We start from the raw sequence: 7,218 nt of genomic DNA, 5'->3' as shown, positions 1-7,218 counted from the left end.
AGATGAGCTAGTTGGACCTTTTCGGGTTGAAGATGGACTCAAAATGAACTCCCAAACCTACTGCCAGTTTTTAGAAGATACTTTCTTCAAGCAGTGGTACAGGAAAAAGTCTACATCTTTCAAGAAGTCCATGATTTTTATGCAGGACAATGCTCCATCGCATGCATCGAAGTACTCCACTGCGTGGCTAGCCAGTAAAGGCCTTAAAGATGAAAGAATTATGACATGGCCCCCTTCGTCACCTGATTTAAACCCTATTGAGAACTTGTGGGCCCTTCTTAAACGGGAGATTTACGGTGAAGGAAAACAGTACACCTCTCTGAACAGTGTATGGGAGGCTGTGGTGGCTGCTGCACAAAAAGTTGATCATCAACAGATCAAGAAACTGACAGACTCCATGAATGGAAGGCTTATAACTGTTATTGAAAAGAAGGGTGGCTATATTGGTCACTGATCTTTTTTTTTAAATGTCAGAAATGTTTATTTGTAAACTGAGTTGTTTGTTTCTGTAATTCTCACTTTAACAGATTAATTAAAAAAAACGTGAGATGGGAAAATTTTCATTTTGCTGCGTAATACTTCTGCACACTAAGAGTTGCCTAATAATTGTGCACACATATATTCTCCTAAGAAAGCCAAAACCTCACTTTTGCTTTCTTAAATATTCAGGATTGAGGGTTTATTAACATTTTGGATTGACTGAGAGCACGGTATTTGTTCAATAATAAAATTAATCCTCAAAAATACAACTTGCCTAATAATTTTGCACACAGTGTAGGCCTACATCCGAAAATCGCTCTTTCATCTTAAGCAGACAGCTGCCTGCGTTTGACAGGCTGAGGGGTCACTTCCTTTTCTTGCCCTCATCCGTAGTCACCCCTCTCCCTCAAAGAACATCCCCGTTATATGAGCGATACTGCATGGCAGGCTCTTAACTAAATTATTTAATAGGCTACAATATTAATACAATGGATTCTAATTGTAGGAACATTACTCTGATTTTGCCTTCTCTATCTGAGGGATGTCTGTGTAACTCTGGGCCAAAGTCTTTTTTCCTGTATGAGATGGGGAATAAAATACTTCAGCATAAGATCCGCCTGTCGATAAGAAAAGAGTAAATAATCACTCACACATTTGAAACATTTTTGGTACCGAGAAAGTTTAACTGTCATTATAAAGCTACTTACTATAAGACAGTTTAGTCACAGTTAAGAAAAAGCCTACATAAAATCCACACTGGTTCTCATCATCCCCTCCTCTCTCTATGGGAGGGACCATGAACTCCTCTTCTCACAACTAGGTGTTACTGCAGGTCAGAGTCAGAGACTCACACACACGCACACACCGTATTACGCAGGTACGACAACACAAGAGGACACAAGATTCTCTGCATTATCGCCATCACAAGAGGAGGGCGGTCTCTAAGACCTGTTGGCCTCCAGGACTCTGAGGCAACCCTTCCACCCTGGACACAAACCCCTTTACACTATCAGTATTTTGCATATCACTGCATATATTCTTACATATTCTTTATGATTATTTATATTTTTTTATATCTTGTTTTATATCTTGTCATTTTTTTTAAACTTTATATTAAAATAAGATAATTCTTTGTTAACCTACATGGCAATATTATATATTTTTTTAATATATATATATATATATATATATATATATATATATATATATATTTCTGATTCTAAAAGCATGCCTACCATTATAAGGTATCATGCGTTCAGCAACTGATAACCATTTTGGGTATGGCATAATTTTGTAAGAATAATTCAGTGCACTGAAGATGGGCCGCACTTTGAGATTGCTTCATTGTAGACATCAGGGTCATATGACCAAAACAAGTGATGTGAGAAGATGTGAGAAGAACCCCATAGAAGTCAGAATTCATCCATGTTCAGATTGGTTTTCACTATATAGGTATTTGACATAATTATTTAATTAGCTGACACTTATCCCAAACTACTTTCAGTCACACGCATCTGGAGCAATTAGACACTGGTTAAGTGTCTTGCTTAGGAACACATTGATGGATGTGTCACAGTGGAAATCTTTCACACCAGAGACATGTGTCTTAGCCACTGCTCTGTTGCCAACCCTCTATTGACATCTCAAACCAATTGGTTCTCATGAAAATGTCTCATCCTCCAGATAGTTTATCTCTAGAGTGCCATTCAATAGTCTACCTATTTGAGCCATCACTATCACAGTCACTTTCAAATGCCACATTTTCAAATGTTGGAATGATCATGATGTTGCACAAAGCACTGGGGGGGTCACGTATGTCTAGGAGGTCCAGCACATCTGATAGTTTCAAAATGTGTCAAAATATCTGATAGTTTCAAAATGTGTGAAAATAAACAAATGATAACTAGGATCACAGCCAAAACTTGTGTTTTCAATTGAAGCACTGTTACATTGCCGGTCACAACTGTGACAAATTTACAGTTCTTATGAGCAAAATATATATGCAGGAGTATAATTCTCCAAATCTCCAATATCAGTAGTCGACACTTAAAAGAATATATGTACAAAATATGATAATTCTATCTGTTAATTAAGGTGTTCTACTTACTACTTTTTGTAGTAGTTTGCGGAAGATATATTCTTCCAGATGTGCAAGCAGGAAAGAAACTAATCTGGTCATGTGACCTTTCACACTAGTCACATGATAAGGATCAATTTTAATCAAATTTATAATTTAATCATCTATTTTTTCATTTAAAAGTTGAATTTGTTTCCCAAAGCCAACAATAATTATAATAATGCATTACATTTATATAGCGCTTTATCATGGAAACTCAAAGAGCTTCACAGTGAAGTAGGGAGGACTCACCTCAACCACCACCAATGTGTAGCACTCACCTGGGTGATGCACGGCAGCCATTTAGTGCCAGGACGCTCACCACACATCAGCTTGAGGCAGAGAGGGAGGGAAACATTGAGCCAATTACTAGGGGGAATGATTAGATGGCCAGATGGTGAAAGCCAGGTTGGGAATTTTGCCATGACACCGGGGAACCCCCTACTATTTGCGACAACAGCCATGGGATCTTTAATGACCACAGTGAGTCAGGACCTCGGTTTAACGTCTAATCCGAAGGATGGCATCTCCTACAGCACAGTGTCCCCATCACTGCAGTGGGGCATTTGGATCTTATTATTAGGACCAGAGGGAAGACTGCCCCTTACTGGCCCACCAACACCTCTTCCAGCAGCAACTTAGTTTTCCCAGGTCTCCAATCCAGGTACTGGCCAAGCCCAAACCTGCTTAGCTTCATTCAGCAGTAGCAGGGATTACATTGGTATGGCTGCAACTTTTAGAGTTTCAGAAATAAAATAAAAAAAGATGCGGTCACATGTGACCGGTGGGATTAAACGGGTTAAAGCAGAAAGACTTGTATGGCCAGGGTTAAATCTCACATTTTGGTACACCAAAACTCTACAATAACAGGTTCACATAACCATAACATAACAATAATTTAACTGCAGAGTCAAATGCAGGTTACCTGTGTTATGGGTAAGAAATTCCTGACAGATGTCAGTTCAAAGTTCCGCTGCAGACTAGTAAACAGTCTTTTATTCAAGGTACAAGGTTGTATATTAGTCATTATACAGCACAAGTTTGCATAACAAAACGAAATTTGTAGATCCGTCAAGCTACACACACACACAACATATAATTAGGTGTAGTCCTACATTAAAATATGGTAACATATGAGAAGCTGCCTAGGCCAAAATTGAATACTTCGCTTGCACAAACATACATACTATTATTTGTAAGTATGTATGTGCGATCACCGCACCCATCGTGGTGCCTGGTCCAGTTTTTTGAGCCGGTGGATCGTGGTCTGTTGCTCATTCATCCAAAAACCCTGTCTTCATCTTCCAATGACTATTTCAGAGGTAACACGTGTTTCGGGAAAGAAAGGCAGAAAAAAAATGATAAAAAACAAAAGTGTAGCTTTTGAAGGAGTTAATGGCTCCTGCTTCTACAAGCGCTGCTGGTTGCCATAGCAATAATCAGTATCCAATATGCCTACACTAGTAGTTTTCAAAGTGTTCAGCTTGTTAATACAATCAATATCTGCTTGTAAACCGTTAACCTTCATTCTTCATTCAAACCCTGCATGTTTATAAGAATAAATTTTCATTCTCAATTTGTTCAATTTAAACATGTTCAAGGGCTAGAGAGGTTAAAGCTTTTAGTACTACTAGTATTTTACATGAAAAAAGCTGAGTGCCTTATTTTTGCTGTTGGTGTTCTTTTTCTGTAATCATCCCATGACCTCTAAAGATTTATCTTGTGGCTTCTTCCTCTGGTCTAAAATCAACTATGCTGGAGCAGGTAGAGATCTAAAATATGCATGTCAAGGGGTACTCAAGGTGAGTTTTGGGATACACTGTAGACTAACAAATCACAAATTGGATTGAGATGCTCCCCGATATCTGAGCATCTCGTCCCTCAATCGGACTTCTCATGTGGGAGACTTTAGGTGCATGTACAGTATTTCCACTGAAATAAATATTGTGACCAATGTCATATGTAATCATCTTTAAATGGAATAGGTAATTTGAAGACAGTACATGTAAGTTTAATATATATAAATGTAGCATGTCTAAACTACGTATGAATTTTAATAAATTTATGATACTTAATACCCAATTATGAATTTTAATATTCAGAAAATATTAATCATAAAAATCTCTCGTTTTGCGGTTATGTTGTTATTAACCTAGAGTCTCTGGACCTCTAGGTAGCTTTTAATAACTATACAATTATTCACCAGTGATCAGTTAGTTAATAATCGCTCAATTATCTTAAATCAGTCAGTCTCATATCTAAAGGGTAAATTCTCTTGGCAGGGACTTAGAAGTAGGCAATACACACAATTCCTTGGTTACAGTGAATTTATTAACTAATTAAGGTGAAAGGTGATGTATTTAATCATCAGAGAAATAAACAATGGCTAAACAAAGGGAATGGAGGTTTCATTGTGGGAAGCATTTGACTCATACGGCAGAGGAGAACTAATGAAAGTAAGCTATGAGTTTAGGAGTTAAAAAGACAATATTAACACTATGGGACATCCCTGACCACAGAATGTAGGGTTTTGGTCTTATGGTTTGTGTTTCTTCCCACCGGGTTGCTGATAAGCGGCCTCACACTGGCAGAGTCCGTGCGTTCTCGTTTAGGACAGCTTCAAGCCGCCGGCCAGTCGCTTTCTCTGCCAGTGAACTGCTCCGGGGTCCGTCTCGGGGAGGCTTATTGAAGAAACTTGCAGTGGGGGCCAACCCTGGCTCGGGTTAGCAGTTTTCATCGTCCTTGGTTACTGCTGGCGGGCCACGTCGCGTGCTCGACGAAAAAGCTTAAAAAGGGAACTTAGTCATTCTTGAATTAGACTAGTGTAACTTAACGGACTGATAACTTTAACAAAACAAAAGAAAGAAAATAAAACAAGTTACTGGAACTGAGGGAAACTTTAGTCGCGGCACTTCGCATGTGTAGCTTCAAGTGAAACAAAGACTTCGTTGCACTGGTTGAATTCTTAGGGCGTTGCCGGGAGAGGGCACGCCGGGAGGGACATGGCGGTCGCGTGCTGAATTATGGTGCCGAAGCGTCCAGAGAGCACAGCGAAGAGCAAGATAATCTAAACTTTTAATATGTCTATAAAGAAAAACAAAATCTATCTGCGCGTATTATAATCAAATATAATAAATATAAATAATACTTATTTCGTCCACTTGGGGGAGCTCAGGTTACATGACAACAGCTTAGATTAATCCAAAAACAATCTTTCCTTAGGAACTGGGAAATTTAGTTATTTAGCCTTTAAATTCAAGCTGGCAATTAATAGAGTATATGACATTTATCATTATTTCTAAAGGAATTGTGTGAGAAAGTATTGTGAACAAGCATTGGTTACACAAAATGAAGGAGTGTCCTTAATCTTGCTGAAAATTAAAACACTGCAAAAGTAACTTATTTAGATTCTTTTCAGCAATAATATCAACAACAGATAGCAACAACATGGTAACATAACTACTCAAATAGAGGCAAACGTAATCAAGTAACTAAAAGATTATTTAATTAAACAGGTAATGGTTTGAGTCTTTGGAGACTGCAGTCTTTGTTTACATAAAGTTCAGGGCTGTCCTTGGTGTTCTGGATTTTGTCACACCTGGGTGTGAGAAGGAATATCACTTTGATAAGAGGTAATTAAACACAGAGCAAGGTCAATTGCCATGGTTACGTGTGTGTGTGTGTGGGGGGGCAGTTTAGGGTTTCCTGCCCACTTTTAAGGAGAGTTCTGATAGGCTGTTTGTAATCTCTGGTTAGTTTCTTTGTCATTTTAACAATTCAGGCACCGAGAGGCTTATCTTGGCTGTTGCCAAGTGGCCAGTTTTACGATCAACTGCCCCGGAATAGCACTTAGGGGAAGCAACCTTTCACCTTTTCCTTTGGGTCTCTTCAGCCATCTGTAGAGGGTTAATAATCAAACCCTCTCCTTCTCTATGGGAGAGAAAAGAGGAGTTGAGTCTCCAAATTATTTAATATAAAATGCACAAATCCACACTGTCGGTTCACTACACTACATAAACAACCCCCTCTCCCCGCTACCACTTACCTCTGGCTAGATACCCCGTAGTATCTACCCATGCAAATAGATTAAAGAAAGTTATGAAGGGTCACTTGCTGGAAAAATTAGACAAGGCACTGCTATTTGCTTCCATTTGCATAGAGCATTATTTAATTTAAAAAGAATAGCGATACATGTACAGTTGACGAGGTCAGTTCCATGGTACAGTACACAATTACAATAGTGTAAATTCCCTTTTTAATGATACACTGTGTATTTCAGCCTAAGTCAATCATTAAATATCAGCAGCTCAACCCTTTTCATTTTTCCTCAAACAAGGTACCTATTTAACAATGCAATTGATTCAAGTCATACATGTAATATGTAATAACAAACAAATGTAACAAAAGTCCAAATAAAAAAATTTAATCTTTTACAGACAACTTAGCCACATATGCGTGTCTTTCTGGAATGTCAGACATCTACTGTTTTTCCTCACACACATCTTATGAAAAAAGCATTGTAAATCATATGAAGCAGTTAAAAAAGTTGATTACTTCCAGTGCTTATGCTTTCGTGTGAGACAGTAAATACATTCATCTTACGTCTATCAAGTCAAGAGTGA

Source organism: Micropterus dolomieu, linkage group LG02 (assembly GCF_021292245.1).
Source record: "Micropterus dolomieu isolate WLL.071019.BEF.003 ecotype Adirondacks linkage group LG02, ASM2129224v1, whole genome shotgun sequence".
Classification (NCBI taxonomy): Eukaryota; Metazoa; Chordata; class Actinopteri; order Centrarchiformes; family Centrarchidae; genus Micropterus; species Micropterus dolomieu.
This window is presented reverse-complemented; position numbering follows the sequence as displayed.